Here is a 9,783-nt window from a genome sequence, read left to right on the forward strand (position 1 = left end):
CAGCCCCCCTGTAATCCAGAAGGAAACAGTTAGTGACCTACTGAGATGCTTGGATCCCCACAAGTCTATGGGACCAGATGGGATCCACCCAAGGGTGATGAGGGAGCTGGCGGAAGAGCTCCTCAAGCCTCTCTCCATCATCTACCAACAGTCCTGGCTCACTGGGGAGGTCCCAGATGATTGGAAGTTGGAGAATGTCATACCAATCCACAAAAAGGACCGGAAGGAGGACCCAGGAAACTACAGGCCCGTCAGCCTGCCCTCAGTGCCTGGCAAGGTTAAGGAGCAGATCATCCTCAGTGCAATCACACAGCACCTACAGGATGGACAAGGGATCAGACCCAGCCAGTACGGGTTTAGGAAGGGTAGGTCCTGTCTGACCAACCTGATCTCCTTTTATGATCAGGTGACCCGCCTGGTGGATGAGGGGAAGGCTGTGGATGTGGTCTACCTGGACTTCAGCAAGGCCTTTGACACCGTCTCCCACACCATTCTTCTGAAAAAACTGGCAGCCCACGGCTTGGACAGGGGCACTCTGTGCTGGGTTAGGAACTGGCTGGAGGACCAGGCCCAGAGAGTGGTGGTGAACGGTGCTGCATCCAGTTGGTGACTGGTCACTCGTGGTGTCCCCCAGGGATCAGTGTTGGGTCCAGTTCTGTTTAATATCTTTATAGATGATTTAGATGAGGGGATTGAGTCCATCATTAGCAAATATGCAGATGACACTAAGCTGGGGGGGAGTGTCGATCAACTGGAAGGCAGGAGGGCTCTGCAGAGGGACCTGGACAGTCTGGAGAGTTGGACTGATTCCAGCAGGATGAGGTTCAACAAGGCCGAGTGCCGAGTCCTGCACTTTGGCCACAACAACCCCATGCAGTGCTACAGGTTGGGGACAAAGTGGTTGGAGAGCAGCCAGACAGAGAAGGACCTGGGAGTTTGGATTGACAAGAAACTGAACATGAGCCAGCAATGTGCCCAGGTGGCCAAGAAGGTCAATGGCATCCTGGCCTGTATCAGGAACAGTGTGGTCAGCAGTTCCAAGGAAGTGATTCTTCTCCTGTACTCAGCGCTGGTGAGACCACACCGGGAGTACTGTGTCCAGTTCTGGGCCCCTCAGTTCAGGAAGGACATTGAGGTGCTGGAGCAGGTCCAGAGGAGGGCAACTAGGCTGGTGAAGGGACTCAAGCACAAGTCCTATGAGGAGAGGCTGAAGGAACTGGGGCTGTTCAGCCTGGAGAAGAGGAGGCTCAGGGGAGATCTCATCACTCTCTACAACTACCTGAAAGGAGGTTGTAGCCAGGTGGGGGTTGGTCTCTTTTCCCAGGCAACTATCAGCAAGACAAGAGGGCATGGTCTCAAGTTGTGCCAGGGGAGGTTTAGGTTAGATATTAGAAAGAATTTCTTTACAGAGAGGGTGGTTAGATATTGGAATGGGCTGCCCAGGGAAGTAGTGGATTCTCCGTCCCTGGAGATTTTTAAAAAGAGACTGGATGTGGCACTTAGTGCCATGGTCTAGTAACCGCAGCGGTAGTGGATCAAGGGTTGGACTTGATGATCTCGAAGGTCCCTTCCAACCCAGCTGATTCTATGATTCTATTCAATGATCACTCTTGAGGAGAAAAGACAACGCAGAAAGAATTGTGCCTTGCAGAATAAACCACCTAAGGAGTCTTTCTGCTGTGCCTTTTGCAACCAGATGTGCCTGTCTCGTATTGGCCTTTTTAACCACCAGCGCACTTGTAACAAATGTGGATAGAGCCCTTCCCAAATCTTCGTTCGCGAAGCCTGGCCATGAGTGAGTGATGAGTGAGGACCAACTCAAGTGTGTGTGGGGGGGGAAAGGGACAGGTCAAATTTCATGAAGGTAGGATACTGCCCTGTTCCATATCCCAGCCCCCTCGAGCCTCATTGGGCAACCCCAGAGCAGCTGTCAGTCACTGGCAGCCTGGGAACATTGCCCCATACCACACCCCCTGGAGCCCCTAACCCAGGCTCAGAATGGCTAGCACCTAGGGGGTGAGGCCACAGGGGGACAGAGCAGATAAAAACAGCACCATGCGGCCATTGCATGGTCACGGCCCTGCCATCTCCTGAACTTCCGGTAGCTGGATCTACACTGGATCTAGGGGTGGTAGCTATAATTCTCTTTTTCTCTTTTTCTCTCTCTTTCTTTACTTCTTTTAAAGTAAAATCCCTTCAATGAGCTCATACCTTGAGACCTGGTGTCTTACAGCCTTCCCCTCTAGTTGGCAGTTTAATAGATGTGAACCAGGTTGACCCGTTTTTTTGCTCATCTGAAGGTAGTTGGATGATATTCTGTGTCCCTTGAAGCAGTAGAAAAATAGCATGGGTGCTCTTGAAACTAACAGGATTTGTAAGATGAACACCAGATAAAGAGAATCAATTATCTCAGAGACACAAAAACATCAGAGCAAGCCCTTCCACAGAACCCTCAAAGGTTCACAGCGAGACACCATCAGCAAATCACAGAATCACAAAATATTCTGAGTTGGAAGGGACCCACAAGGATCATCCAAGTCCAACTCCTGGCCCTGCACAATCTCAAGAATCATACCATGTGCCTGAGAGCATTGTCCAAATGCTTCTTGAACTCTGTCAGGATTGGTGCTGTGACCACTTCCTGGGAAGTCTGTTCCAGTTCCCAACCACCCTCTGGGTGAAGAACCTTTTCCTAATATCCAACCTAAACCTCCCCTGACATAGCTTCATGCTGTTCCCTCTGGTCACATCACTTGTCACCCCCGAGAAGAGATCAGTGTCTGCCCCTCCACTTCCCCTCATCAGGAAGCTGTAGACAGCTATGAGGTCTCCCCTCAGTCTCCTCTTCTCCAGGCTGAACAGATCAAATTACCTCAGCCGCTTCTTGCATGGTTTCCCCTCTAGGCCCTTCACAAAGCTTTCTGGCAAGAAATTAAATGGGATAAGGGACATTATTAGGGATACTACTATGGTTGTTCCCAAAGGAAAATCATAGCACTTGGAATTTGGTCCATCCCAGATAGCCTGGCCATTTCAGTGGAATTCTTATTTCCTTGATCATCCAAGACTTTTTCCCAAACTCATAAATTCCTTCCTTGTTATTACCATTTTCTGTCTGAATGTGTCTTTACAAACAAGCTGTGTCCATCTGTTTGTAGATAAGGAAATGACTAAAGAACCAATTAACTAGGAGAAGAGCAGCGAGAGCTCAGCTAACCGCAAAAGGTTGCTGCTTGACCAAGGACATACTGAACTTTCAAACTTTGCAGGCTTAAAAAGGTTCATGAATATTAACTTCTTCATCTGGCATGGACATAAAGCTAATTTTAATGATCATGTGATGTATGTTATGAAGGGAGGTACATGTTTAGGGGGAACATGTAGTAGGCAGTTCAGGAAGTCTGTACCTTCTGAGTACCTTAGCCAATGGGGAAAGGGAGAGGGCGGTATGCAGATAAGAAGAGGCTATGTCCTCCAAGTTATTGGAGAGACCCCACTGGGTATGCCTCAGTGGAGTCTCCCTTATTCATGAATAAAGTTACTTTCACAGGACTCCTCTGTCTCTTTTGTGGACACTGACCTCTAGTGATGTAATTTTCCATACAACTGGGGGCTAGTCCAGGATCCTTCCACCTTCTGGGGACAGCAGATGGTGAATGGAGCTGACAGTGCACCTCACCAAAGTTTTCAGTGATCAGCTCTCTTCATTGGTGGTCAGAACCAGACGACTGATTGGGTACCCTAGGCTGTCTGGAGACAGGCGAGTAACAGACCACAGGGGTCCGTGAAGAGGTCCGTCGGAAAGGATCACTGAAAATCTCTCTGGTTAATACAATGGGAACTTCAGGGAGTAAACATGGGAGGATGTCTAGGGAGGGCAGTAAGGGAAATGTTAGAAAGGGTCTTGACAATAGGGGTTCACAATTCCAAAATACCCCCAAATAGTCTCTTGGGGAGAATGCTGAAGTTTTGGGATAGTTTACGCATTCCCTTGAAGGTAACTAAGGAGATAATGGTAAAATATTGCTATTTTGTGTGGTCAGAATATGATCTACCAAGAGGATTTAAATGGTCCCCTTTCAGGACATATGCTGCTAGTCTTTGTCAGAATTTATTGTATTTAAATGATAATGGGAAAGGATTGTTTAAAAGGAAATGTGGAAAAATATGGTTAAAGCAAGCTGCAGTAGGAGTCTATTCAGTAAGAGAAAAAAAGGAAGAAGGAGAAGGAAAGAAAGAAAAAAACAGTAAGGATTGGGATGTTTTCCAGCACCTTCCCCTGCCTTATCTTTAAAATCTGCAAGTTGATCCAGGGTCAGATGCAGGTCCCCCGTATCCTCAGCTTCCAGAACAGGGAAATCAAGGAAACACAGCCCCCTTCGGGGATAGCAACAGTGAAGGGGAAGATGATGCCTTGGAATTCTTAATAAGATTTGTAGCAAATATGGATTTTTAGTATAGTTGTACAGTTTCTAACACTTAGAATAGCAGTTGAGAGTTACCAAACCCTGTTCTCATGCTTCATATTGAATTGTCTAAATTCTTCAGGTTTGTTTAATGTTCTTTTCAAGGAAAAGACTCTAGCCAGCACATCTTGTTTGGGACATATGCACTTGGACCAGAATAATAAGATATCATTATAGCCAAAGCAACCTTGAAGGCCCAGGAACCTTGGAGAAGCTCCAAAGACAATGCGTGCTGTGAGGAGGAGGAAGATGAGGAAGAAAGGGGTCTTGAGACCTCCGACTCAATTCCAGGGAGGCATGCCAGGGGGGCAGATCTGGGGAGGATCTGGGGTGGATAGTTCTCAGATTGGATGGATTAGTACTATAAAATTGTAGAACCCCTGGACACTCATGTGCGCCTATGCGCATGCACCTGAAAGCTTTCTTTAAAGAACTGCTCTCTACCTTATCTATGCTAATATTGTTTGGAGAATTTTTCTTCCATTTTAGACATCAGAAGGAAGACAGGATATCGTATCCCCCTCTAGGACTAGAAGGGAAACCCAGTATAAGACACCAAGAGCCCCTAGGACACAGGAGACAGGAATCCACCAGATGTCCCTATGCCAGGTTCCATTGGGGGACCAGGGTGGGGGATTTGGGTTTGTAATTGTGCCACTTACTGCTCAGGATATAAGAGGGTTGAAAAAGGAATTACCCCCGTATTTGGATGACCCCATAGAAGTGGGGGAAAAGATAGAGGAATATTTAGGAAATACAGATTATACTTGGAAGGATTGGGATTTTCTTTTAGGCATTATGTTTGGGTCACAGGAAAAGCAGATGATTTTGCAGAAAGTTCACCAGGTGTGGGAGGATGAGCACCCACAGGCAGGAGGGGCTGAAAAAAATGCACCTATGGTGGATGATGTAATCCCCCAGGTGGACCCTCAGTGGGACCCAAATAATCAGGCCAGTCTGGCCTGTCTTTGAGGTTACAGTGCCTATTTAATTAGAGCAATTAAAACAGCAGTTCCCAGAACTAACAATGTATAGAAGACTATGTCCTTAGAGTAAGAAAAGGACAAGAGTCCTTCTCATTGGCTAGAAAGGACTAGGGATGCCTTGAGGAAACAAGGAGGGCTGGACCCTGAGGGACCAGCCTTCCATACATTGCCGACGGTACAATTTGTCACTACATCCTGGTCTGATATAAGAAGAAGAATACAGAAAAATGAGGAGTGGTAGAATAAGCCCCTGGACGAGTTGGTTAGAAGGCACAGCAGGTATATGTAAGAAGGGATGAGGAAAAGGCAAAGGTGAAGGCAAAGGTGATGGCACAGTTTTTACATCCCCAAGGGGAAACATGCAGGCACCCCCAAGACCGAAAGGAAAGGGAAGACCACCAGGATTTAAAGGGAATATGTCTTCCTCAGTGGGAGGGGGACAGTCAAGACAGCAGTTGAAAAGAAATCAATATGCCATTTGTAAGAAGGACGTTGGAAGAGGGAATGTCCACAGAGACAAGCGGACCCTTGTGAGGAGGAAGTCCACTGGTTGATGAAAATGGATTGTTAGGGGTGTCAGGGACCCCCATTATACCAGGGACCCACCACACTGGAACCCTTGATAACATGCAGGGTGGGTCCAGATCAAGAGGAAGTACACTTCTTGGTAGACACAGGAGCCTCTCGGTCTACTTTAAATTTTATGACAAAGGCGGGACAATTGTCAAAAGGATCTTTGACTATTCAAGGAGTAAATGGGAAAGATGAATGGGTACACCTCATCCAATCGTTGTTAATAGATGTGGGAGATAAATATGAGATACATGAATTTTTATTTGTTCCTAATTGTGATTGTAACCTACTAGGAAGAGATTTGATGGCTAAACTAGGAATGCAAATTAACATTATTAAGAATGACAAAGAGGCCAATACTGTTGTAATCCTGTATAAACTCTCTGATAAAACTCATGCTGAAATAGACCCAGAAGTGTGGGTAGTCCCAGGAAAATATGGAAAATTAGACATAGAACTGCTTCAAATAACTTTAAACAACCAGGTCAAGTGGTTTCTAAAAAACAATACCCTATTTCACGGGACAGAAGAAAAGGGTTACAACCTATCATTAAATCTCTGCTAGAAGCAGGCCTCTTGGAGCCATGAATGTCTCCCTATAACACACCTATCTTACCAGTAAAGAAATCAGATGGAACATACAGAATGGTACAAGATTTGAGAATAATAAATGAAATTATTAAACCAAGGCATCCCATGGTTCCAGATCCTTATACCACCTTAAACCAGATTCCCTCCTCACATCACTATTACTCAGTACTTGATTTAAAGGATGCTTTCTGGGGATGCCCACTTACAAAATATAGTAAACAGTATTTTGCCTTTGAGTAGGAACAAGAGGAAGAAGGGAAAATGGTAAAGCAACAACTGACATGGACAGTCCTTCCACAGGGATATATGGAGGCACTGGTCCTGTTCAGGCAAGCTTTGCAAAAAATTTTGAGAGAATTTACTCCACCCCCAGGGGTTAGGTTGCTGCACTATGTAGATGATTTGCTCTTATAGGGAGAACAGGAGGAAGCGATAGAAGAAGCCACTGTGAAATTGCTTAAATTTTTGCTAAAAGGGGGCTTAAAGTATCTGAAAAGAAGGTACAAATGGTGGAGAAGGTTAAATGTCTAGGACATATTTTGACTGAAGGCTTGTGGTGTACTGACCAATAAAGGGTTAAAGGAATTTTAGAAATACCACTACCCAAGACTAAAAAGGAGCTGTGACAATTTTAGGACTAATAGGGTATTGCAGTACCCGGATAGAGGATTTTTCTGTTTTAGCCAGACCCCTCTATGACCTTTTAACACAAGACAGCCCCAATGTTGTACTATGGACACCAGAAGGTAAGCAGGGCTTTAAAGCATTAAAAAGCAGATTAACTGAGGCTCCAACTCTAACCCCTCCAGACTGGGAAAAAGAATTTGAGTTATATGTGGATGTTAAACAAGGTCATACTAAAGGAGTTTTAGTGCAAGAACACTGGGGTACTCAAAGACCAGTGGCCTATTTTTCTGAAATGCTAGACCCAGTGGCTAGGGGGTGGCCTCATTGTTTGCAAAATTGTGCAGTCACAGCTTTAATAGTAGCTGAGGCACGAAAGCTGACAGCAGGAGGATCTCCTATTGTTAAAGTCTTGCATCAAATTAAGGCCTTGCTAACTGAAAGAACTTCTAAATGGGTGACCAGTGCTAGGTTATTACAGTATGAAACTTGTTTATTGGAACAGGAGGATTTTGAGGACCAGAGAAGGGTTTAACCCAGCCTCCTCTTTAAATGACCCCGAAGGAGGGGAGCGAGAGGGAACTCATGACTGTATTCAAGTAATAAATCTCCAGACCTGGGCTATGGAAGATCTACGAGACATCCCCTGACCAAATGGAGAAAATGTGTTTATTGATGGGTCCTCAAGGGTAATGGAAGGGAAATGAGGTACAGGATATACTATTATTAAAGGAAGGGAATTAAATGAAGGAGGAAAATTACCGTCTACATGGCCAGCTCAGACTGCAGAATTGTATGCCCTTGTAAGAGACTGCGAATTAGATCGGGAAAAGATAGTGAACATTTTTACGGATTCTAAATACACATATGGTATAGTGCATGCATTTGGAAAATTGTGGGAAGAAACAGGTTTGTTAACTTATAGGGGAAAGACATTAGCTCATGAGAATTTAATTACCCTCTTATTGGAGTGGTGAATTTGCCAAAAAAAAGTGGCAATAATACATATTATAGGACACCAAATAGGATATCCAGAAGAAGCTATAGGTAATCAACTGGTTGATGAAGAAGTTCAAAAAGCAGCACTTCTACCGGAGATATCTAAAATATTCCCTCTTCTCCCAGTGGTTCAACCACTGCCAGAGAAGATGTCTTTTTCACTGGAGGAATTGGAAACAAAAACAGTGGGGCAAAAGAAAAGGGGGGCAATTGGTTTACAAAAGATGGTAAACAATGGATACCAAAATGTGGGAACAAACTGAGCCAGCTGCACCTGCAGTTCAGTTAATTAGAATCACAAAGGAGTGTTTTGGCCTTGACCGATGTTTCAACAGAGTACTGTGTTCTCAAAGTGGAAAACCACCTGAAAGTGTGCAGTCACAGAATGATAGTGTGATTGTGTGAAGTCAAAACATTAGGTCAGCAAAAATCCTGGGAATTCTGGTTAAGTGAATGACAACACCAGGTGCTGTTTACCAATAATGCTAATAAAAGGGAAACACAGAGATAGATATGCAGAGAAATTACGAAAACTGAATCGCGTGTGCAGTCCCATTCATCCATTGCCGATACCAAAAGCGTTGGGCCTACAAAAACTGAAACAACTTCATGAAGGGAGTCATTGGGGCTCTTGAGGATTGACGGAGGCCTTCCTCAAAATGTATGATGCCCGGGATCTTTTCGTTTTAGCAAAATGAGCTATTGAAGTGATGCCTTAAGCCCCTATTAGTTTTTTATTTTTCTAATTTTTGTAAACTTTATAAGGTTTTGTGGTGGTTTGAAACTCCCAAGAATCTAAGTTCAAGCCCCCCTCCCACAGTTTGTCCCTGTGAGAGGGTTTAGTGATGGTATGGACTTGATATCTTTTTCACTTCATGTGGAGAGTCTTCAGACAAAACACAACCATTTGTTATTAGGGGAAGGGGAAAATATTTATAAAGGTTTATTTACACACACACATATATATTTACATTGAATTAAATTCCTCTTTTCCTTCAATAAAAGTCTAAGAAGAAAAGAGAAAAGTCTTTCTGTCACTCCTCAGGCCACAGTTCCTTCATTTCAGTTTTTTGTGGCACTGGTTAGTGTCCTTCATTTTCCTGAGGCAGTAGATTTAAGTATGGCAGTCAGGATTTTTGTTCTTACTTTGTGGAAATTCCAATCCCGAACCCGAGCCTTCGGGGGATTTCCTTGTAGATCTTCACTCCTCTTGGGTTAGAACATTGAAGGCAGCTTTCAGTTCAGTCTTACCAAAGCTCTTTTGTTCTGGCTCAGCTTGCCAGCATGATAGAAGCAGCAACAGCAGCAGCAGAGGGCACGGCCACCTCCTCCGCATTCCGTAGAAGTAGATTTTAAAAGCAACAGCCCTCGTTCCCTTACCCTGTAGCACAAGTAGTTTACACATTCCTCAACCCTCTTACCCCATTCCATGCACCCTATATCAATCCTATCCCCGAATCCAGTAGAAATGTTTAGTCTCTTGTCAAGGCAAGGCCTTGTTTAGAGAACACCCATATCTAGGCCTGAACAACAGAACAGAGTCA

The 9,783-nt window shown here is 44.8% G+C and overlaps 1 long non-coding RNA gene across 1 annotated transcript in view; it reads left to right on the plus strand.

Annotated features, from left to right (window-relative positions):
- The first annotated feature begins 631 nt into the window (after nucleotides 1-631).
- The window catches only part of LOC113959576, a 20,693-nt gene continuing 11,541 nt past the window's right edge, over nucleotides 632-9,783 (plus strand). The window contains exon 1 of the long non-coding RNA XR_003531859.1: nucleotides 632-642. This is a non-coding gene — a long non-coding RNA (uncharacterized LOC113959576). The remainder of the gene's footprint in view (nucleotides 643-9,783) is intronic.

The sequence above is a fragment of the Corapipo altera genome, unplaced genomic scaffold (assembly GCF_003945725.1).
Source record: "Corapipo altera isolate COAL_440 unplaced genomic scaffold, ASM394572v1 60960, whole genome shotgun sequence".
In the NCBI taxonomy this organism is placed as follows: Eukaryota; Metazoa; Chordata; class Aves; order Passeriformes; family Pipridae; genus Corapipo; species Corapipo altera.